The following is a 12806-nucleotide window of genomic DNA, read 5'->3' as shown; positions in this document are numbered from 1 at the left end:
ACCTACAGACGGTATGCCAAAGAATAACAAAAATCTCTTATTTAACCCCTAACTGTCCCTACCTAATCTAATGCTTTCCCTGACTGCTTATGGTGCTAAGGGGCACTTTGAGGGGGGAGATGGCAGCACGGGGCTCTGTCCTGCACACTAGATCTCTAGGAAATGGTGGGCAGAACAGAGCAGCATGCTCCTGAACCCACCTCCCCCTCCCTATACTGCAGTGATTGGTGCGGTCACTATGGCTGCCCAATCACTGCTGTACTGGGGGTGGGAATACTGCCACCTCCCAGTACAGTATGGATGATGATTGGTGGTGTATATTACAGGGTGGATCATCATCATTATCAGGGTCATCGGGTCACACGCAGACCGCCAGCTAGTATTTACCAGCGATTTGCGGCGATCACAAATATGGGGGATCCTCAGGATCCCCCTCGGCACTCTGCTAGGATGCCTGCTGAATGATTTCAGCAGGCATCCGGCTCTGATCCCCGCTCGGCGAGCGGCGGGAAACGGAATAGCAGCAAATCCCCGGTCTGAATGGACCTCAGGACCCCCCTGGGCGATATGCCGGGATGGCTGCTGAACGATATCAGCAGGCATCCTGGTCCGGTCCCTGCCCGGAAAGCGGCAGGGGCCGGAGGAACACAGGGTATACCTGTACGCCCTGCATCCTTAACCCCTTAAGGACCCATCCCAAATATACCTTAAGGACCCGGCCATTTTTTGAACATCTGACCACTGTCACTTCAAGCATTAATAACTCTGGGATGCTTTTACCTTTCATTCTGATTCCGAGACTGTTTTTTCGTGACATATTCTACTTTATGTTAGTGGTAAAATTTTGTCGATACGTGTATCATTTCTTGGTGAAAAATTCAAAAATTTGTGGAAAAAATAAAAATTTTAGCATTTTTTAAACTTTGAAGCTCTCTGCTTATAAGGAAAATGGATATTCCAAATAAATTATACATTGATTAACATACACAACATGTCTACTTTATGTTTGCATCATAAAGTTTACATGTTTTTACTTTCGGAAGACATCAGGGCTTTAAATTTCAGCAACAATTTTCCAATTTTACAAAAAAATCTGAATTTTTCAGGGACCGGTTCAGTTTTTAAGTGGGTTTGAAGGGCCTTCATATTAGAAATACCCCACAAATGACCCAATTATAAAAACTGCACCCCTCAAAGTATCCAAAATGACATTCAGTAAGTGTTTTAACCCTTTAGGTGTTTCACAGGAATAGCAGCAAAGTGAAGGAGGAAATTCAAAATCTTCATTTTTTACACTCGCATGTTTTTGTAGACCCAGTTTTTACATTTTTACAAGTGGTAATAGGAGAAAAAGCCCACAAAATTTGTAACCCAATTTCTCTCGAGGAAGGATGTGTGTATGTCAAGTGTTCGGTGGGCGCTGTAGAGGGCTCTGAAGGGAAGGGACAATGGGATTTTGGAGAGTGAATTTTTCTGAAATGGTTTTTGAGGGGCATGTCACATTTAGAAAGCCCCTGTGGTGCCAGAACAGCAGAAAACCCCACATGGCATACCATTTTGGAAACTACACCCCTCAAGGCACGTAACAAGGGGTCCAGTTAGCCTTAACACCCCACAGGTGTTTCACAACTTTTCGTTAAAATCGGATGTGTAAAAGGAAAAAAAAATTCACTAAAGTGCAGATTTTTCCCCAAATTTACCATTTTTACAAAGGGTAATGGGAGAAAATGCACCCCAAAATTTGTAGCCCCATCTCTTCTGAGTATGGAAATACCCCATGTTAGGACGTAAAATGCTCTGCTGGCGAACTACAATGCTCAGAAGAGAAGGAGTCACATTTGGCTTTTTGAAAGCAAATTTTGCTGAAATGGTTTTTTGGGGGCATGTCGCATTTAGGAAGACCCTGTGGTGCCAGAACAGCAAAAAATACCCACATGGCATATTATTTTGGAAACGACACCCCTTAAGGAACGTAACAAGGGGTACAGTGAGCCTTAACTACCGACAGGAGTTTGATGAATTTTTGTTAAAGTTGGATGTGTAAATGAAAAAAAAATATTTTTTTGCAAAAATGCATTTTTTCCCCTAAAGTTTACATTTTTTACAAGGGGTAATAGGAGAAAATGACCCCCAAAATTTGTAACCCCATTTCTTCTGAGTATGGAAATACCCCATGTGTGGACGTCAAGTGCTCTACTGGCGAACTACAATGCTCAGAAGAGAAGGAGCGCCATTGAGCTTTTGGAAAGAGAATTCGTTTGGAATGGTAGTTAGTCAGGGGCCATGTGCGTTTACAAAGCAACCCATGGTGCCAGAACAGTGGACCCCCCACATGTGACCCCATTTTGGAAACTACACCCCTCACAGAATTTAATAAGGGGTGCAGTGAGTATTTACACCCCACTGGCGTTTGACAGATCTTTGGAACAGTGGGCTGCGCAAATGAAAAATTCAATTTTTCATTTTCACAGACCACTGTTCCAAAAATCTGTCAGACACCTGTGGGGTGTAAATTCTCACTGTACCCCTTATTACATTACATGAGGGATGTAGTTTACAAAATGGGGTCACATGTTGACAATGGGGTCAATGGGGTCCATTGCTCTTGCACTATGGGGGCTTTGTAAACACACGTGGCCTTCAATTCCGGACAAATTTTCTCTTCAAAATCCCAATGGCGCTCCTTCTCTTCTGAGCATTTTAGTTCGCCAAAAGAGCACTTTACATTCACATATGGGGTATGTTCTTACTCAGAAGAGATGGGGTTACAAATTTTGGGGGGCTTTTTTCCCTTGTGAAAATGAAAAATTTAGGGTAACACCCGCATTTAAGTGAAAAAAATAAATATTTTCCCATCCAACTTTAATGAAAATTCGTCAAACACCTGTGGGGTGTTCAGGCTCACTATACCCCTTGTTACATTCCGTGAGAAGTAAAGTTTCCAAAATGGGGTCACATGTGGGTATTTATTTTTTTGCGTTTATGTCAGAACTGCTGTAATATCAGCCACCCCTATGCAAATCACTAATTTAGGCCGCAAATGTACATGGTGCGCTCTAACTCCTGAGCCTTGTTGTGCGTCCGCAGAGCATTTTACGCCCACATATGGGGTATTTCCGTACTCAGGAGAAATTGCGTTACAAATTTTGGGGGTCTTTTTTTCCTTTTACCGCTTGTGAAAATAAAAAGTATGGGGCAACACCAGCATGTTAATGTAATTTAAAAAAAAATTTTTTACACTAACAGGCTGGTGTAGCCCCCAACTTTACCTTTTCATAAGGGGTAAAAGGAGAAAAATCACCCCAAAATTTGTAGTGCAATTTCTCCCGAGTAAGGAAATACCCCATACGTGTCCCTAAACTGTTTCCTTGAAATACAACAGGGCTCCGAAGTGAGAGAGCGCCATGCGCATTTGAGGAGTAAAGTAGGGATTGCGTAGGGGTGGAGATTGGGAATCACTGGCGTAGAATACCCCTAACAGGGTGCCTCCAGCTGCTAAACTCCCAGCATGCCTGGACAGTCAGTGGTTGTCCAGAAATGCTGGGAGTTGTTTTGCAACAGCTGGAGGCTCCGTTTTGGAAACACTGCCGTATAATACGTTTTTTTTATTTTTATATTTGGGGGCAGTGTAATGGGGTGTATTTGTAGTGTTTTACCCTTTATTATGTGTTAGTGTAGTGTTTTTAGGGTACATTCGCACTGGCGTGTTACGGTGAGTTTCCTGCTAGGAGTTTGCACTGCGGTGAAAAATTTGACGCAGCCCAAACTTCAAGCAGGAAATTTACTGTAAACCTGCCCGTGTGAATGTACCCTGTACGGTCACATGGGGGGGGGGGGGGGGATAAACCTCCAACTGTTTCAAAACTACAACTCCCAGCATTACTGACAGACCGTGCATGCTGGGCGTTGTACTTTTGCAACAGCTGGAGGCACACTGGTTGGAAAACCTTCAGTTAAGTTCTGTTACCTAAATCAGTATTTTCCAACCAGTGTGCCTCCAGCTGTTGCAAAACTACAACTCCCAGCATGTACTAATCACCGAAGGGCATGCTGGTAGATGTAGTTCTGCAACAGCTGGAGGTACGCAACTACAACTCCCAGTATGCCGAGATGGCTGTTTGCTGTCTGGGCATGCTGGGATTTGCAGTTTTGCAACATCTGGAGGGCTACAGATTATAGACCGCTGCACAGTGATCTCCAAACTGTGGACCTCCAGATGTTGCAAAACTACAAATCCCAGCATGCCCAGACAGCAAACAGCTATGTGGGCATGCTAGGAGTTGTAGTTTTGCAAGATCTGGAGGGATATAGTTTAGAGACCACTGTATAGTGGTCTCAATCTCTCAAACTGCTGCCCTCCAGATGTTGCAAAACTACATATTCCAGCATGCCCAAACAGCTGCCTGGGCATGCTGGGAGTTGTAGTTTTGCAACATCTGGAGGGCTAGAGTTTAGAGACCACAGTCTCAGACTGTAGCCCTCCAGATCAACTTACCGGCTTCCATAGGATCCCGGGAGCCGTCCTTTTCTGACGCACGACATGCCGCCCGCCGATCACCTTCGCCGCAGCCTCCGGACAGGTAAGTGGACGTTGGCGTTCGGTCCCCTTCGTTTCCCCGTTCTGCCCCACCTATTATGGGTGGGAAGGATGGGGAAAACGAAAGTTGACCCCCCCCCCGCCCCCGATCTGCTATTGGACGATCAATAGCAGACCAATAGCAGGGATAGGAGGGGTGCCCCTGCCACCTCACTCCTATACCTTCAGGGGGATCGTAGGTGTCTTAGACAACCGCGATCCTCCTTATATTCCGCGTCACCATAGACCCGTATGACCCGGAATCGGCGCAAATCGCTAGTGAATTCACACTTGCGATTTGCGCCGATTCCGACATGGGGGGGGGTCTGATGACCTCCCTGGGCATTTGCACGGGGTGCCTGCTGATAGATATCAGCAGTCACCCCAGTCCGGTCCCCGCCCGGCGCGCGGTGGGGACCGAAATTCCCACAGGCGTATGGATACGCCCTGGGTCCTTAAGTACCACGACATCAAGGCGTATCTGTACGCCCTAGGTCCTTAAGTGGTTAAATGGGCAATGTCCGATACAAAAACTTTTTATATGTTGTACATCTTGGCAAAACAAACTTTTCTAATTTACTTCTCAAGAAAATTTTCTTTTTTATAGAAATCATGGATTTATCCAAGCCGAAGCACAGCCACGGACAAAGTCCAGTAAGTGAGGGTGGGCCAGCACTCCTCTGTGCTCTCTTCTGTCTGACAGGACAGGAGAGAGCACAGAGGAGTACTACACGCTTTGTCCGTATCTGTGCTTTAGCTTGGACAAAGCCATGATTTCTATAAATATAAAATAAAATTATTATGAAGTATATTAGAAAGGTTAAATGTTTCGCCAAGATGTACAACATTTAAAAAGTTTTTGAATCTGACAGTGCCTATTTAAGGGGATAAGGTTGTTTTTCCCAACCAGGGTCCATCCACTTGTTGTATATCTACAACTCCAAGCATGCCTGGACAGGCAAAGGCTACAGCTGGAGGCAAATTGGTTGAGAAACACTGCATTAACCCCTTAACGACCATAGACGTGTATACACGTCCATGTGCCATTAAGCAGGTATGGCGCGGGCTCCCAACTCGAGCCCGCGCCATACTGGCCGGCCCCCAGCTGATTCCTGTTGCTGGGGGTTGGCGTTAATAGCAGACATGTGGCTATTAACCCTTTAGATCGCTGCTGTCAAAGCTGAAGGTACCTTTAACTTCTCCCTGGTGGTCCAGTGGGGTAGCCCGGAGGGCAGGACCAGGCTTTATCAATGAAGTGCAGAGCACACAGATCAATGTGGTTCTATGGAACCACATTGATCTGTATGAGGAATCAAATGATTCCTCCTAAAAGTCCCCTAAAGGGACTAAAAGTGTAGCAAAAAAAAAATAAAAAATAAGTTTAACACACACATTAACCCCTTCCATATGAAAAGCTTAAATCACCCCCCTTTTCCAAAGATTCCATATAAAAAAAATATATAAACATAATAAAAACAAAAGTGGTATCGCTACGTAAATGTCCGAACTATAAAAATATAAGACCTGCATCCTGAGTCCTTAAGGACATAGGGCGAACAAGTACGCCGGGGGAATTCCGGTCCCCGCCGCTAGCCGGTCAGGGACCAGACTGGGATGCCTGCTGAAATCATTCAGCAGACATCCCGACACATTGCCGAGGGGGGTCCCGAGACACCCCCCATGTCGGCGATTGCCACAAGTCGCCGGTCAATTCAGACCGGCGATCTGCATTGATTCCGGGTCATACGGGTCTACCCGGAAAATAAGGGGGATCTTGGCCCTGAAGGGATAGGAGTGAGGTGGCAGGGGTGCCACCCCTCCTATCCCTGCTATTGGTCGGTCAGAAGTGACCGACCAATAGCAGATTGGGGCAGGGGGGGGTTAAAGTTCGGTTCCCTTGTTCTGCCCACCCACGGTAGTCAAGGCAGAACGGGGGAACTGTGGTTTGACTGTAGGCGGCGGAAGTCCCTTATCGGAGGCGATCCTCTTTCTGGTGCGGCGATTCTGCTGACTACGGAAGCCAGTGAGTTGTTTCCTAGCAACATCTGGAGGGCTACAGTTTGGAGATCACTGTGCAGTGGTTTCTAAACCGTGGCAGTCTAAATCTTTCAAAACTACAACTCCCAGCATGCACGAACAGCAAACGGTTGTCTCGGCATGCTGGGAGTTGTAGTTGCGTATTTCCAGCTCTTGCATAACTACATCTCCCAGCATGCCCTTCAGCGATCAGTATAGGCTGGGAGTTGTAGTTTTGCAACAGCTGGAGGCACACTGGTTGGAAAAAACTGAGATAGGTAATAGAACCTAACTCAAGGTTTTCCAACCAGTGTGCCTCCAGCTGTTGCAGAAGTACAATTCCCAGCATGCACGATCTGTCAATGCATGCTGGGAGTTGTAGTTTTGCAACAGCTGGAGGTTTGCCCCCCCCCCCCCCCCCCCGTCCATATGAATGTACAGGGTACAATCACACAGGCAGGAGTTTACAGAGTTTCCTGCTTGAAGTTTTAGCTGTGGCAAATTTTCCGCTGCAGCTCAAACTCCTAGCAGGAAACTCACCGTAAACCTGCCCGTGTGAATGTACCCTAAAAACACTACACTACATGAAATAAAGGGTAAAACACTACATATATACATATATATATATATATATATATATATATATATATATACACACACACACAGACTTACACTGCCCCCTCCCCCCCAGTAAAAATTAAAAACATATTGTATGGCAGTGTTTCCAAAACGGAGCCACCAGCTGTTGCAGAACAACAACTCCCAGCATTTCTGGACAGCCACTGACTGTCCAGGCATGTTGCGAGTTTATCAACAGCTGGAGGCACCCTGTTTGGGAGTCCACCCCTATGCAAATCCCTAATTTAGGCTTCAAATGTGCATGGCGCTCTCACTTCGGAGTCCTGTCGTATTTCAAGAAAACAATTTAGGGCCACATATGGGGAGCAATTTACAAATATATATATATATATATATTTTTTTTTTTTACACACACACACACACACACACACACACACACACACACACACACTAGTGTTGCCCCATACTTTTCATTTTCACAAGAGGTAAAAGGGAAAAAAAGGACCCCCAAAATTTGTAACGCAATTTCTCCTGAGTACGGAAATACCCCATATGTGGACATAAAATGCTCTGCGGATGCGCAACAAGGTTCAGGAGTGAGAGTGCACTATGTACATTTGAGGCCTAAATTGGTGATTTGCACAGCAGTGGCTGATTTTACAGCAGTTGTGACATAAACGAAAAAACAAATACCCACGTGTGACCCCATTTTGGAAACTTCACCCCTTATGGAATGTAACAAGGAGTAGTGAGCCTTAACAGCCCACAGGTGTTTGACGAATTTTCGTTAAAGTTGGATGGGAAAATGAAAAAAAAAAATTTTTTCACTAAAATGCTCGTGGTACCCTAAATTTTTTATTTTCACATGTTCCCCAAAATTTGTAACCCCATTTATGAACATACCCCATATGTGGATGTAAAGTGCTCTGTGGGCGCACTACAATGCTCAGAAGAGGAGCGCCACTGGGCTTTTGGAGAGAAAATTTGATTACTGGCGATCACCGGGATGGAGCATTGTGTTGTCACGGCTCCGCCCCCTCAATGCAAGCCTATGGAGGGGGCGTGATTCTAACTGGGTGCAGCATTGAAGATCACGGGGGTCCCCAGCAGCAGGACCCCCGCGATCAGGCATCTTATCCCCTATCCAAAGGATAAGATGTCTTAGCGCCTGAGTACCCCTTTAAAATTAGGCGAATACTGTAAGAAGTATTGTGAGCATTTGAGTGCATTTCTGTGTTTTATTTTTTTTTCCCCCTCTCTTTCTCTGTCTGGGAGAATTACAGGTTGAGAGAGGGTAGAGTAACTAAATAATTAGCAATAATTAGCAGCTGATAAATTGCAGTTGTTTGCAGACAGCTGGCCATTTGCATTCACTTCCAGGCAGTGGAAGAGAGAGGTGGATTGTGGTAAATATAAAAAAAAACAAGTACACTAAGCGATTGTTAAGCTAGTGATTGTGTGTCTGTATACAGAAGTGTGAGGTATAAAAGTGAGGAGACTTAAAATTCAGGGACTTTAAATTGAAATATTATTTTTTCTTTTCTGTTAAATTTTACAATCCCCAAATATAGTATGACCTCCATGTTAGAAAAGGCTGTCCAGTGTGCATCTTGCTCAATATATGCAATCCTTCAAAAGCAGTTTTAGGGTGCATATTGTGTGAGATGTGTGCGAGTTGTTCATTTGGAAGCCCAGATCCTGGATCTAGACGAGCAAGTAAGAGGTAGGTGGAGTGTCCTTAACCCCTTAAGGACGCAGCCCTTTTTCACCTTAACCCCTTCCCGACCTATGACATACCTGTACATCATGAGTGGGAAGGTGTTCCCGACCCATGACGTACCAGGTACGTCATGAACATTTTTGCCGCTACTCGCGGCATCCCGCAGCGCCCGGTAAGATGGTGGCTATCACTGATAGCCAGCCATCTTACCATGCGACCACGGGGGGTTTCATCCCCCACCCCCCCCCCAGCGATCGCTGCTATCAGCTAGTCAAATCTGACTAGCTTGATAGCAGCGTTTCGCTATCAGAATACTTAGCAGCGTGGTGTCAGAGTCCGGATCACGGGGATTGGGACACACACCGCTCTGCTAAGTGTCCTTTACCCATCCCCTGGCGTCACTTACCCGGCCATGCGGTGTCCCGAGCGGTCCCGGCGCGAGTGGCGTCATCCAGGCGGTCCCGGAGGTGGTGCGTCCCGTCGGTGAGTTTCCGGCAGCAGGGCGGCATCTTCATTGGCAGCAGTGAGATCGCCGTAAAGCGATCTCACTGCTGCCTCTGGGAGTTTCTAAACTGCAACTCCCAGCATGCCCAGACAGTCTTTGGCTTTCAATGCATGTTGGGAGTTGCAGTTTTGCAACATCTGGCGGTCCACAGTTTGGAGACCACTGTATAATGGTCTCCAATCTGTGCTCTTCCAGATGTTGCAAAACTACAAATCTCAGCATGCCAGACTGCCCAAGCATGCTGGAAGTTGTAGTTCGGCAACATCTGATCCTTAAGATATTGCCGAACTACAACTTCCAGCATGCCTGGGCAGTCTGGGCATGCTGGGAGTTGTAGTTTTGCAACAACTGGGGGTACACTAGTTGGGAAACATTGTCCGTTTCCTACCTCAGTGCCTCCAGCTGTTGCAATTGTTGCAAAACTATAACTCCCAGCATGCACTGACAGACCATGCATGCTGGGAGTTGTAGTTTTGCAACAGCTGGAGGCACACTGGTTTGGAAACACTAAGTTTGGTTGCAAAACACTTGAAAGTTTATTACTTAACTTAGTGTTTCCAAACCGGTGTGCCTCCCGCTGTTGCAAAACTACAACTCCCAGCATCCACGGACAGCCAAAGGGCATGCTCAGAGTTTGCAACAGCTGGATGTTTGCCCCCTCCCCCCAATGTGAATGTACAGGGTACACTCACATGGGCGGAGGTTTACAGTGAGTGCTGCAAGTTTGAGATGGCGCAAATTTTGCGCTGCAGCTCAAACTCCCAGCGGCAAACTTGCTGTGAACCTCTGCCCATGTGACTGTACCATAAAAACACTACACTGCACTTACACTAACCTAAAATAAAAAGTAAAAAACACTACGTACACATATACCCCTACACAGCCCCCCTCCCCTCCCCCAAAAAAATGACAAACGTCTGGTACGCTACTGTTTCAAAAACGGAGCCTCCAGCTGTTGCAAAACAACAACTCCCAGTATTGCCGGACAGCCATTGACTGTCCAGGCATGCTGGGAGTTTTGCAACAGCTGGAGGCACCCTGTTTGGGAATCATTGGCATAGAATACCCCATGTCCACCCCTATGCAAATCCCTAATTTAGGCCTCAAATGCACATGGCGCTCTCTCACTTTGGAGCCCTGTCGTATTTCAAGGCAACAGTTTTGGGTCACATATGGGGTATTTCCGTACTCGGGAGAAATTGCCTTACAAATTTTGGGGGGCTTTTTCTTCTTTAACCCCTTATGAAAAGGTGAAGTTGGGGTCTACACCAGCATGTTAGTGTATAAAAATAAAATTTTTTACACTGACATGCTTGTGTTGCCCTATACTTTTCATTTTCACAAGAGGTAAAAGGGAAAAAAGACCCTCAAAATTTGTAATGCAATTTCTCCCGAGTACGGAGATACCCCATATGTGGGCGCAAAGTGCTCTGGGGGCGCACAACAAGGCCCAGAAGGGAGAGTGCACCATGTACATTTGAGCACAGGGGTGGCTGATTGTTACAGCAGTTCTGACATAAACGCAAAAAAATAAATATCCATATGTGCCCCTATTTTTGAAACTACACCCCTCATGGAATTTAATAAGGGGTGCAGTGAGCATTTACACCCCACTGGTGTATCATAGATTTTTGGAACAGTGGTCTGTGAAAATGAAAAATAAAATTTTTCATTTGCACAGTCCACTGTTTCAAATATCTGTCAAATGCCAGTGGGGTGTAAATGCTCACTGCACCCCTTATTAAATTCCATGAGGGGTGTAGTTTCCAAAATGGGGTCACATGTGGGAGGTCCACTATTCTGGCACCATAGGGGCTTCCTAAATGGGACATGCCCCCCAAAAACCCTTTCCGAAAAATTCAATCTCCAAAATCCCATTTGTCGCTCCTTCGCTTCTGAGCCCTCTACTGCGCACGCCGAACACTTGACATACACATATGAGGTATTTCCTTACTCGAGAGAAATTGGGTTACAAATTTTAGGGTGATTTCTCTCCTTTTACCCCTTGTAAAAATTCAAAAATTGGGTCTACAAGAACATGCGAGTGTAAAAAATGAAGATTTAGAATTTTCTCCTTCACTTTGCTGCTATTCCTGTGAAACACTTAAAGGGTTAAAACACTTACTGAATGTCATTTTGAATACTTTGGGGGGCGCAGTTTTTATAATGGGGTAATTTATATGGTATTTTTTAATATGAAGACCCTTAAAATCCACTTCCAACCTGAACTGGTCCCTGAAAAAGTACGATTTTGAAAATCTTGAGAAAAATTGGAAAATTGCTGCAGAAATTTGAAGCCCTCTGGTGTCTTCCAAAAGTAAAAACTTGTCAATTTTTTGATGCAAACATAAAGTAGACATATTGTATATGTGAAGCAATATATAATTTATTTGGAATATCCATTTTCCTTGCAAGCAGAGACTTTCAAAGTTAGAAAAATGCAAAAAACTATCTCTGAATCAGAATGATAAGTTAAAGCATCCCAGAGTTATTAATGTTTAACCCCTTAAGGACCGAGCCCTTTTTCACCTTAAGGACCGGAGCGTTTTTTGCAATTCTGACCACTGTCACTTTAAACATTAATAACTCTGGAATGCTTTTAGTTATCATTCTGATTCAGAGATGGTTTTTTCGTGACATATTCTACTTTAACTTAGTGGTAAAATTTTATGGTAATTTGCATCCTTTCTTGGTGAAAAATCACCAAATTTGATGAAAAAAATGAAAATTTTGCATTTTTCTAACTTTGAAGCTCTCTGCTTGTAAGGAAAATGGATATTCAAAATATTTTTTTTTTTTGGGTTCACATATACAATATGTCTACTTTATGTTTGCATCATAAAATTTATGAGTTTTTACTTTTGGAAGACACCAGAGGGCTTCAAAGTTCAGCAGCAATTTTGAAATTTTTCACAAAATTTTCAAACTCGCTATTTTTCATGGACCAGTTCACATTTGAAGTGGATTTGAAGGGCCTTCATATTAGAAATGCCCCATAAAAGACCCCATTATAAAAACTACACCCCCAAAGTATTCAAAATGACATTCAATAAGTGTATTAACCCTTTAGGTGTTTCACAGGAATAGCAGCAAAGTGAAGGAGAAAATTCAAAATCTTCATTTTTTACACTCGCATGTTCTTGTAGACCCAATTTTTCAATTTTTGCAAGGGGTAAAAAGGAGAAAATTTTTACTTGTATTTGAAACTGAATTTCTCTCGAGTAAGCACATACCTCATATGTCTATGTTAATTGTTCAGCGGGCGCAGTAGAGGGCTCAGAAGGGAAGGAGCGTCAAATGGTTTTTGGGGGGCATGTCACCTTTAGGAAGCCCCTATGGTGCCAGAACAGCAAAAAAACACACATGGCATACCATTTTGGAAACTAGACTCCTCAGGGAACGTAACAAGG

This window comes from Hyla sarda, chromosome 3 (assembly GCF_029499605.1).
Source record: "Hyla sarda isolate aHylSar1 chromosome 3, aHylSar1.hap1, whole genome shotgun sequence".
NCBI lineage: Eukaryota > Metazoa > Chordata > Amphibia > Anura > Hylidae > Hyla > Hyla sarda.
Note: the sequence above shows the minus strand (reverse complement) of the source record.